We start from the raw sequence: 11,815 nt of genomic DNA, 5'->3' as shown, positions 1-11,815 counted from the left end.
CGCCCGAGGGCAGCCGCGAGCCGGTCTGACCCAGTGCGCGTGCGCGACCCCGCTGGCATAGCGGCCCCCGCGACCCCTCCGGTCGGGCCGCCCCGACCCTTTCGTACCGTCCCCCCTGGGCACCTGTGTCCTGCAGGAGGAGACGGTGGCGGGGACCTCACGAGCACCCCGTGTCCCGGCGGCGGCGCAGCACCGGGGCGCAGCAGCGCCGAGGGGTGGTGGCGGTGGCAGTCGCACCTGGGGCGAGCAGGCCTCGGGCGGCAGGGCGCGCCGGGTGCCCGCAGTCAGGGCCCAAGGCAAGGGCCCCAGCCGGGCCTCGGCCTCGGCCTCGGCCTCCTCGGTTTCTGGCAAGCGTGCTTACAGCCGTTTTTCCATCCGGACAGGGAAAAGAGCCTCCTGCCAGTTCTGCTCCTGACTCCTTTCCAGAACCTCCCACTGCGGTGCTCTGCTGCTACCACAACAGTGATGGATACGCCGCTCTAAGAAATGCGACCCTCTTACTCAGGATTGATGGGAAGGACCCTTTATTTCACCCAAAGATTTAACCTTTCTTCTTCTGTCAGCATGCTGTTTCCCCAGTTACAGTACCCGTACAATGATCCTGGGGTCGCACTACTTGTGCACTGTACACAAACTGACCTTAAATCCTGTCCCGTCCAGTCCGTTTTAAGGCTCCGATACTCTCGCACCTCTTTTTCCGTAGTTCTGCCCACCACAGCATTAAGGTAACACCTTTGCTATATTCTCTGCAGGCAACTTGGCTAACACTTCTCTGACAACAACCACGTGTTATCGCAGGGGCATTGTGAAACCCCAGCTACCCCTGAGGAAAGGTACATTGTCTGTCTCTACATGTGAAAGCCAATCCGTAAATTGATTTTTCTTTAGTACGGGGAATGGCAAAGAAGTAGCTCTGTAACTGACAGCCACTTATCATCTTGTCGCTTACTGACACCCTTGGGCACACGAGGTACATCGCAGCTCTCCTCCCTGGGACACCGCACAAAACTCCTGCTCGCGGGACAGCCTGCCCCCCCACGCCTCCAGGCCATCTGCCTCTACATGAGCGAAGGCAAACACGTACAAGCCTGCTTTGGAGAGAAACCTCAGCCCTAAAGCCAAGGTTTAAAAAAAAAAAAACAACCAGGGAAAGTCAAATATGCATTCCAGGCAGATCCTACTCTGCGCACTCATGGTGCAGAGTGCTGCAAGGCCCCTGAACCTCCCCACCCTTTTTCCCCCAAACCCATGCCTTGAGGTGGGCAGGAAAAACCCAGGCACCTGCAGCCACCCCTGGGATACCCTCACTTCTCTGGTACTGCTGAGCCCTCAGCACAAGGTGGTCCTGGCTGTTGTAGAAATAGTTCAACTGGCCCTTACCTGCTAGGGGCGACGAGTGTTTCGGCCTACCCAGAGAAATGCATCCCAAGGTAAAGCCTCCAGAATAGTTAGAGAGCACACAACCTCCCATTGGGAATCTTTCTCTCCGCTCTCGAGGGAAGCTCAATAACTAGTCCACTTCTTCCTGCCTTGGCACGTCTAGAACACTGGGTTATTGACTGCTCTCAGCTGCCTCCTGTGACACTACAGTAGTGTTAGAAGCACATCCACCAAGTTGTTCAGTATTGGCTCAGAAAGGCGTTGTTTTTGTTTGTTTAATAAAGTAAAGGAAAAGGCAAGATTACTTGTGGGAAGAACATTGGATCCAAGCTGTCATGAGGATTTCTCCAGAGTTAGCCCAGAAATATTACAAACCACAATAAGGTATTTGCTTCCCAGCTAAAGGGTTGCAGCTGCATAAAGAGATACCAAGTTTGCCTTTAATCACTGCTTTATTCAACAGGGGGCGGGGGGGGGGGGGGGGGAGGCAGGCAGCAGAAAGAGCCAAAAGAAGGCATCTAGGAGACACAAAAACCCATGTTGGGGGGTGGGGACACACAGAGCCAGAAGCATATAAGTGGCACAAAAAAAGCTTTACAGAGAGATTTGGGGGGAGGGGATGGGAGCAAAAAGCCCAAAAGATGGATGTAGGGTACATGAAAAGCTTAACAGAGCGAACTGGTGGTTCACAACTGCAAAAGGAAGGATCTAGGGGTAGCAAAAATGGGAAAGGAAGGGATTTGGTGGGCTAGGCATGGGAGAAGAAACAATTCAGGGATCTGTGGGGACAAGACGGTGAAAGCAAGGACCTCGGGGGCAAAAAGAACCTCAACGGGGCAATCTAAAAGTCACAAAAAGCCAAACTGAGGCATCCACAGAGCACAAATACTTGAAAGGAGGGATCGGGGGGAGAATGAAACGCCACAAAATCCAAAGAGAGTTACCTCTCTCAACGCTCACCATAACAGCACTCCAGCCTCTCCCTGTGCTGAAGATGGGCTGCGCCCCAGGACTCATGGTGTCCCCGCAATGCCATCCAGGACCCGTTTACCCACAGCTGGCTCCTTCTCCTTCTGTCCACACCGAACTCTGACCTGCTTTGGGACAAGAAGGAGCAAAATAAGCACCAAAATACTGCAAAAGGGATAAATTTGGGGGTAACATAGAGGGGAGAAGAACATGGGGGTACCCTAGGAACTGTCCACAATGCATAAATATTGCTAATAATAATAAAATTTATATTCCTTTTTTTTCTTCCCAGGTGTTTCTAGCAAGCATATTATAGATGAGATTTAAAAGGAAGAAATTCCATCACATTTGCAACCCCTAAACAAGCAATGACCTTATTTAGGACTTTCAACCTCTGCCTTTTGACTAATTGCTTTGTGTAACAAAAAGAGAGCTCCTTGACATTCTGCACAGTTTTTAAGCTTAAACACAAGGTATGTTTGCACAGAGTATGCCTACCACACTAAAGCATGAAAATATCAGCACTCTGGCCATCTTTTGAGGTACTGCAGTCAACAAGCTAAGAAGGCTTGTTCAGTTTCTAAAACATCTGGACTTTTTGAGCAGTGATCACAGCTTAAAGGCTGTTACTGTCAGAAAAACCTAGTGGCTTGATAACTGCAGGTATTAGTGAAAGCACACAGCCTTTGAAAAAGGGCAATTATTGTCTTTTAAGTTTCCAGTGAATCCTCAGAATTATCATTACTTTTGATTAGCAGCCACCTTCTTCGAACCAAGCTGCAAGAGCTTTAAGATGACCAAATAACCTCCTGGGGCCTAAGGGGACACAATTGTCTGGTACAACTTGTTCTAAACCCCACAGCAAATGGCAAAGAGATCAGACCACTGGATCTCCTTCACTGCAGGTTTTTCTGATGTACCATGGTCCACTCAGTAAGTAAAGTAGTACAATCAATGTTTTAATCTGCTCTAAATGCTTTTCTAGGAGAGCATAATACCAAAATGAGCATTTAGTCTTCGCTACACTTGCTACTTTGGTACCACGGGCTTATTTTTAAATATCACTAACATACACTTTTCACAATAATGTTCAAGGAAGGAACGTGCGCTTGATCTCAACTATGACTTTTTGTAAAAAGCTATGACCATGGTGCTAGTTAACAAACCTGGCCAAACCATTACTCACTCATCTCCAGGATATTTCTATGAGAGATTCTAGGCAGAAATTGACAAGAATTTTTACTTAAAAACAAAAAATCACAACTCTGACAACCTAAATGACACAATTTGTATATATCCTAGCTTCTGTCAAGAGCTCTAACTCTCCCACATTCCTCACCTCCAAGAAAACCCTTGCCCTGACATTGGTTTCACCTTTAGACACCATATGTGTGACAAAGCGGACTTCTACTTGTTATACAACTTAATGCACAATTTTGGCTAGGAGTGGTGACAACAGACGGAAAAAGAAAAAAATTATGTTACAAATAAAAGAATATCTTTCTTGTTTACCAAACAATGACTGCAGTTGCATATATTTTTCTACAAGAAAATCACACCATGGGAAAGTTTACAAAACTGACAAAGGCTAACAAAAATCACATCTGTGAAACCGTTTCTACCGAAATCTTCCTCAAGAAGAACAAAATATAGAATACATGGACATGAGAAACGGTTGTAATGCCTTAAACTAAACATGTTGATCAAAGAGGATAGGTTACTATTACAATAACAAAAAGGACGTAAGAAGCTGTAATACAAGTCTGAGATTGCAAATCTTAGGTGGACTTCAAACATACACAACCTTCTGGTAGTCGGGCATAGTAGTAATAAGTAGTTTCATCACTGTTAAAGTTTGGGGTTTTTTTTGTTTTCAGTTTTTTGTTTGTTTGTTTTAAGTGCCCCAAAAACATAGTAACCTAATGGTCTTTGAAAAGTCTTTCCCTTTTGTGTCACAGGGTAACCTTCCTAAGGATGACAACAACTCAAAGAGAAGCTTCTAAACCTAATGATTGTTGCTTGCAGCAATGTTCTTTCATGTGAGAGCCTAACTACAGAAGGAATCTAGGAGGAGTAAACTCTAAAGAGCAGAGTATTATGATTGCACCAGAATAGAAAGTGTTGAAGACTACAGTAGAGATGAATACTGGACACTAATTATACCCACCTACTAATCAGAACTTAAACAGTCTGTTTACTGTTTGCTAAGGTTAACCCTAAAGTACATTAATTTTATTGATGTATTACACCCAGCATTTCTTTCAAAAATGAAAAAGATCACAATCTTCACATACACGTAACAATTCCTCATTTAAATTAAAACATGAAATTGTCAGTCTGTTTTAGAGCATAAATGTAATCGATGGCAAATACATGCAGATGGAGAACTGCCCAACTGCTGATTAAGAATAATTAGCTAATAAATTATAAAATAAATAAAGGAAAAAGACTACCAATTAGACCCTCTATATCAACAAAAACAGAGGGAGAAGTTCCAGTTGAGATTACAAAGCTAGTATTAATAACAGTCATTTGTTATTTTTGTCTCCCATGGGCAGAATAGAAGACTAAGTAATCCAATCCAACCCTGTGGATATCGTTAGCCATACACTGCTTAGTTTTGCTTTCATTGCTTTTTGTTTCATTTTGTTATCTCATATATATATATATATATATATATATAGAGAGAGAGAGAGAGAGAGAGAGATAGATAGATAGATAGATATAGATAGATATATCTCAAAAGGAGAAGATGTAATACTTTCTTCTAAGATGAACTCCTGAGGCTGGAGAAGAGTAAAATGTAGACAAACCAAGAGATCAGAGGCAAGCAATTGATCCAATTGCCTCCACCTCCAAGCAAGAGAAACCTTGTTTCTCTCGCTAATGATATATATCCCTCCTGGGCAGTAGCATATTACTGGCTATGGTAATTAACAGATCACCAGCATACAAAGCAGCATCTCCACACGTAACATGAAAACTGCACATATAGGGAAAGCTATAATTTCACATACTTACAAAATATACTTACATCTCTGAGAACTATGAGAAGCCCAGGTAAATCATTTAAGTCTAGAAAAGCCTCCCACAGCACACCGTACTTGAACGGACTGTGTACAGCTTTTCAGTATTGGAATTTCAATACAGCCTTGCCCTGGGAGGAGCAGAAATTTACACACAGCAGAAGATAGAGGTTCCTCAATTATGGGCATCGCAAAACACCACACGTGCACAATGTGTACTCCCATACTAATTTGATGACAAAAGTATTTCTGTTACTGAGATGACTAGTGAACTGTAAAATTACACAGCTCCAATATTCCTGTTTTGGAAAAATAGCCGCAGATACTGATCACTGCAAATAAGCCGTTTAATCTGAGAACCATCTTCTTAAGTCTATAAAAAGTATGCAGTATCTTTGCAAAAAGGAACCTCTTTGAGGTTGAAAAATCCCACTCAACAAAAAGGAACTTGCTTTTCTGCACATCCCCTCGGACCTGGACTTAGGTGCGTAACAGCACATATCAAAACCTGCATTTAGCACTTTGTAATGGAAACAACCATCTTTCAGTTCTACACCACCAGATTTGTTGCTATTTTGTCCAATAATCGTGCTACAAGTACGAGTGTGGTATTACTGTGTTACGCAACCACACCTCTCTGCTATAGCACAGCTATTTCTGTAACTAGCTATTGGCACATGCAGTAACTCCTGAGAGGAAAATCCCAAGTGTAACAATCACATCTCTAAAATATGAGTTGTGAAAGACTTTTGCCCTGAGAATACGAACACTACCGGAACCTGCTGACTTCAGGGAGAGAGGAACCAGAACAGCAGAAGAAAAAGGAGTTCCAAGAAAAAGAATGAATCGGAAGCTATGCGAACAATCACGTCTGCTAATATCAATTGCAAGTATCCCTCATCAAAAAGGTGGGGAAGGGCTCAATAGCACAGCATAGCCCCTGCAGGTAGTGCTCGGCAAGAACCCAACAAGAGCACAAGCACTTCCTGGGTGTACAATGTGGAATGTTTTCAGTGGTCTCATACAGCTGGCAAGCAGCAGAGCAAAATATGTATTAGATACATGAAGATAAGTTTTCAGGCTTCAAAGACTAAATCGTGATTTCATCAAGTGTGACCATGAACTTGTTCCATTGATTTCTGACCAGTCTGTAACTGTTTGTGAGATACAGCTGTGTTTGTATGCGTACCACAAAAATTATCTAATTTACCCAATAATCAATGTACGAAATGTACCTCTTCTTCAAGAAACAACTGGAAAAATACTTGATGAGCAGGGGAACCAATGAGGATGGTATCGCAGGCAGAATAGCTCACTGAATTGTGCACTGGTTAAGGGATGGCAGCCAATGGGGAACTACGTTTTCAACCTTATTATGTACCTGCTTGTGAAGTTAATTATCTGTGTTATTGAATTATTAATCATTATATTTTAGCCACGTTGTAAGGTAAGACACCTATAAACCATGACACACAGATTGATAGGGAAAAAAAGACCAGAAAACTGTACAGAATTGAGGTATTGCTGGATATGGACAATATTCATAACTGTAACCCCAGTGTCAGGCTAAATGTCACCCCCAAAAAAGCCACACATACAAGAATGAATGAGTTCCTGAGGTAGAGCTGAAACATAGTCACTGTAAGAAAAGGCTGAGAGGAAAAGGTATTGACTGTGCTCAGAGAGAACTGTAAGGCTCATATGCCAAAGCTTCTCAAGGGCTGGCCAGCAGATAAGCCAAAGAGTGATTTGTTCCCCAAAAGAGCCCTAATGGATAGGCTGACAGGCTGGCTACTCCCCTGACTCCACTCAGCAAGATGCATGGAGTTAAGAAAAAAAATGGATAAAACATCTACAGACCCTATAACTCAGACCATACCTAAAAGGGGTGGTCGGTGGCTTGTGTAAATGTAGGCCTCAGAACTGTATAAAGCCAAGATGAAATCAGAAGCTTGTTCTACAGGCTTCCCAAACTTTATGAACGCCTAGAAGCAACTGAGGTTCTGGTATGACCTCTCAAGCATCGCTCCAAGTCAGCAGTTAGGAATTAATGACCCATGTCAATGATACAGATGCATCTCATTCACACATGCACAGATCAAACACGCTGACAGATTCAACAGAATAGTGTTCTGAAACTCTTGGGTTCTCCTACCCTCTTCCCCCAGAGAACCAGACAGAGGAATGGGGACTGCAAGAGAGGGACAGGGAGCCAGTCAAAGCGAAGAGCCAGCCAGAAAGGTGGAGAGAGAAAAAAAGAGGGAGGGGAAGTCAGACAGAGAGATGAGATGGAACAGGGGAAAAGAGGGATAGGGAGACAAATAGATGGATGGGGAGCTGAACAGAGGGACAGAAATAGAAAGAGAAGGCTGGAGAGGTGGACAGAGGGCTGGAAAGGCGTAGAGACAAACAAGAGCGGCAGAGAGCGGCGGAGGGATGGGGAGCCAGACAGAGGGACAGCGGGCGAGTAGTTGGATCAGGAGAGGAAGAGGATGATGGAGAGCTGGACAGAGCGATAGGGAGCCAGTCGGAGGGATGCAGATATTGACAGAGGGATGCAAAGAGTACAAGGGGGATGGGAAGCTAGGCAAGAATGAGTAGCTAAACAAAGGGAGGGGGTACCAAACAGAACTACGGGGAAAGAAAGAGAAAGATGGAAAGCTGGACAGAGGGACAGTGAGTGGAATCAGATGGATCCAGACAGCCCAGAACAGCCCTTAACATGCTCCAGTTCCACTCACCTGCTGAGCACGCAGAACTCTCTGCAAAGCCCTGTGCCCAAAGTCCACTTGTGGGCCTGCTTGCCTGTATCCCTACATCTCCAGAGTGTCTGTGTCTGCAAGGGCGAAGGTGCACCCACGGGCTCAGACTGGGGAGGAACCCTGTGTTCAGTCACGGTATTTTACTATTCCTCATGCATTAACCCCTTTCAGACCTTCATATGCACATAACTAACCCCCAATTCACTCAGCCCTTAACAACTTCAGTAGTCATAGAACTTAGTTTTTCCATTCGCTCAAACCTTTCTTACTCCTTCCTTTCTTGTTTGCTACCCCTTCCAGACCCCTTCTGTACTTACATGCTTTTTAAAATAGCATCACTAAAATCAGCAAAACGGGTTTAGCTGCTTCTCTTAGAGTTGCTGGCCCTCAGAGGATTATTCTGCAAATGAATCAAGCTGCCCAGGTCAATGGGTGAGTCATTTTTGAGCATTTTTCCAAAGCTTTAATTGTGTTTCCCCAACCTAAACAAATGCAGATCCTTCCTTACGCATTGTAGCAGTTTTTATTCTGGGTTCCCAAGTTATTGCTACTACATTAAGCAGTTAGACCAAATGAAGCAAGGCAAAGACAGGTTAGGTGACAAGTTAGCCGTCTAGCCACGAAAATTCTTACTGTAGGGATTACTGCTTATTCCAGGTAAACAGACCAAAATAAAGCTCCAAATCGGCAGGTGAGGCTTCACACAGACTTTGTGGCCCTACTAGGGAAGGTCAAACAGCTCCTTGAGGCAGACCCAGCAGTGCTGTTCCCATCACAGAGCAGTGCCAGATGTCCTGGAAACACCCCACCTTCTGCCTTCCTCAGCATCTCTGCCTTGAGACAGTGATGTCTGCAACAGGCAAGAGAAATGCAGATGTCCCTGGCAGCCCAAAGGGATGCACTGACCTCACTGATATGTCTTGGGCTGTCAGCCAGGACTAAGACCCTGAGCATTAGCCACCAGAGGTGAGAGGAAACTCTTTTTCCAGGCTTCCAAGGCCACCCAGAGCAACCTGCATCTGCTCCAGCTGCAGCTCCTGCGAGAAAAAAAGGGATAGGTGGTCTTATCTTTTGACAGGGGGTAAACCACAGAACTCAACAGTACTATATGGCACTTCTTTCCTTGCTCCTAAAACCATCTTTGGAAAAGTTTCTCCTACAGTGAGGCCCCCACTCTGTGCTCTCTTGCAGAGGGGCATGGGTTGCAGATGCACCTGCCCCAGACCAGCCTTTGCCACACACCAGTCTCAGTCATCTGTCTGCTGGCCAGCATGCAGTGTTCACCCTCAGCAACATGCTTGGGCTCTGTTTGAGGATGCCATGCCAAAATCTTACCTGAGGGAGGGCCTGCTTGCCCTCCCTGCACCTCCAGAGTGGCTGTGCTGCAAGAATGAGCGTGCTTGTGCTGGCCTCCATTGGGAGGAACCTGGGACCTAAAGGCGAGATAGAAGAGCAGCGCGCAGAGCGGGAGGGACCAGGCCTACCTGCTGTGCACCTCCTGTCCCTGCACGTCCGCCTCGACGCGGCAATGGCCTCAGCAGGTAGGAGACACCCGAGCGCGCACAGCTACCTGCAGGGACGTGCCCCTTGGCGGACACTGCCGGGCCTCGGCGCCAGGCGGCCCGGTCTGCCTGCCGCAGCGGGTGCCGACGCTGCCTCTCCTGCCGCCTCTCCTCCCCGCACCGCGCTTCCAGCCCCGCTCACCGCTGCCCTCAGCGCCTGGCGGCCCGCCAGCAGCAGCAGCCTCCGCCCGCTCAGCATCCCCCCTCCCCGGCCGGCCTTTCGTCGGCTCTGCCTGTAGCCGCCGAGCAAAGACAGGCTGAGAAGCGGCAAGCGCGGCACCCGGTACGTGCGCCGGCCGCCGCAGCGTGGCGGTGTGCGAGCCCCTCGGGCAGCCGGGAGCACGGCGGCGACAGTGCGCATGCGTGAGCCGCCGGCTGCAGTGTCCCTTGTGACCCCCTGGGGCAGCCGGGAGCACGGCGGGCGGCAGTGCGCATGCGTGAGCTGCAGCAGTCGTATCCTCTGTGAGCAGCCGGGGGCAGCAATACGCACGCGTGGCTGGACTCACCCCCCCCCCCCCCCCCCCCCCGTAGGCCGCCGTACCCCTCTGTGTGGGCACGTCCGGGCGACGCATGCGCTCTGCAGCCGCCGGGTGGGCATGTCGTGGTGGTGGTCGGGGCGCCGTCCGCCGCGCAGCGGTGGCCGTCCCCGCCCTCTCGGCTCCCTGCTGCTGATGGTGCCTCGGCCGGTTCTGCGGCGCCGGCGTGTGCAGGGGGAGTGCTCTGTCGAGGGCATCAGCGGGTGTGGCGGAGACAGCTCCGCGCTCCTGCCGCCGTGGATGCAGCTGCTCAGGAGCGAGCCCCGAGCCGGGGCAGCGGGGGCTGGTACCGGCTTCCGCCCGGTGCCGGCGCCGCGTGGCGCCCGTCGGCCCTGCCTGGGCCCTGGCCCGCTCTTCTGCCCCCCGTGAGCCGCAGGCAGGACTGACGGGCCGCCTGGCTGGTTGCGGTGCGGACCGGCACTGTGCCGCAGAAGAGCGGCCGGGGTGGGGTGGGGGGGTTCCTCGGGCCGGCGGGAGCTCCCGGTGCAGCCGGGGAGCGGCCCCGCCCGTGGCGGCCCCGCCGCCCGCCTCTGCGCTCTGGTCTCCCAAAGGTCTTGGGGTGGGTTTTGCCAAGGTTGTGCGCGGCGCGTGCACGCGGCCGGGGAGCAGCCCGCAGCGGGAGGAAGGATGCCTGCACCGAGGAAAGCGGTGAGATTTCACAGCTGAAGCTAGGGCACGGGGTTTAAGAGTTTGGTTTTTTGGGGCAGATATTTCCTTAGCTCTGTTACTGCTATGTTTATGTAAGTAGAGGAACTTTATTAGTAAGAGTCAAAACACTTAATTGCGGTGGACTTCCAATACAGCCCTTGATTTACCATGTTTTATGCTGCTTGGGTTGCACACTTGACTGTGGGAGCTCTCCCGCTGTAAATGGCTGTGATCTCAACAGCCTTATAGTTGTTACTTTAGTTGTTACTAAACTCTATGCTGTATTTTTTTGTAGATGTAAGGACTGTAATTTATCCTAAAATTAAACTCTGTATTTTTTCTCCCCTCTTCTGATATTAGGATGGCATAGAGTCTCAAATAGCAGAAAAGATGGGTGCAAGTTAGAAAAGGTGCATTTGTTTCTCTTTTACTCTGCTTTTCAAGAGTTGCTTTTCCTTCTGCTTTGCAAGATAGTCTGCTTGCTTTATGACACTTCTGTTATTCTCTTTGGAGAGATTGATGTCAAACCTGAGAAAGATGGACAGAGGACTAGACAGTAGCAAACAGGAAACTCAGTAAAAGCCTCGGTTATGTCATGACCATAGGAGTGTGTTCTGTGATAAATGGAAGTCTGAATCTGGAAATCTATGTGGACGTTTCTGTTTTAACTGTGCTGCTCACCTTAGCATGGGCAAGTAGTTTGCTAGCTTGGTACGTACAAATTTCCTGGTAAACAAACTATGCTTGGTCCTATTCTGTTTTGATTTATTATTAGACTCCAGTGCAGAATCTCACTAGGGTGTTTGATCAAGATTTCTTTTTCCAAGTGGGATAAAGAAGGGGTTTGTTGTTGTTTGTTGTTGTATGCTCATCAGGGTGATACAAATGCATCCATGAATTTCCTACCGTGAGGAGGAGCTTCCCCCCTCGAC

The 11,815-nt window shown here is 48.0% G+C and overlaps 1 long non-coding RNA gene across 3 annotated transcripts; it reads right to left on the bottom strand.

Annotated features, from left to right (window-relative positions):
* Window positions 1–501: 501 nt before the first annotated feature.
* LOC138067563 (uncharacterized) lies at window positions 502–9,962 on the bottom strand. 3 transcript variants are annotated; one of them, XR_011141749.1, is made up of 3 exons: window positions 9,473–9,962; window positions 9,044–9,174; window positions 502–2,474 (listed from the first exon to the last, which is right to left on the bottom strand). It is a non-coding gene; the product is annotated as an uncharacterized lncRNA (long non-coding RNA). The 3 variants fall into 3 exon arrangements; XR_011141750.1 differs by having other exon boundaries at window positions 502–2,477; window positions 9,044–9,962; XR_011141748.1 differs by having other exon boundaries at window positions 9,044–9,962.
* Between the last annotated feature and the right edge of the window lie 1,853 nt (window positions 9,963–11,815).

Source organism: Struthio camelus, chromosome 5 (genome assembly GCF_040807025.1).
Source record: "Struthio camelus isolate bStrCam1 chromosome 5, bStrCam1.hap1, whole genome shotgun sequence".
NCBI lineage: Eukaryota > Metazoa > Chordata > Aves > Struthioniformes > Struthionidae > Struthio > Struthio camelus.
Note: the sequence above shows the minus strand (reverse complement) of the source record. Positions and strands in the feature narration are given on the sequence as shown.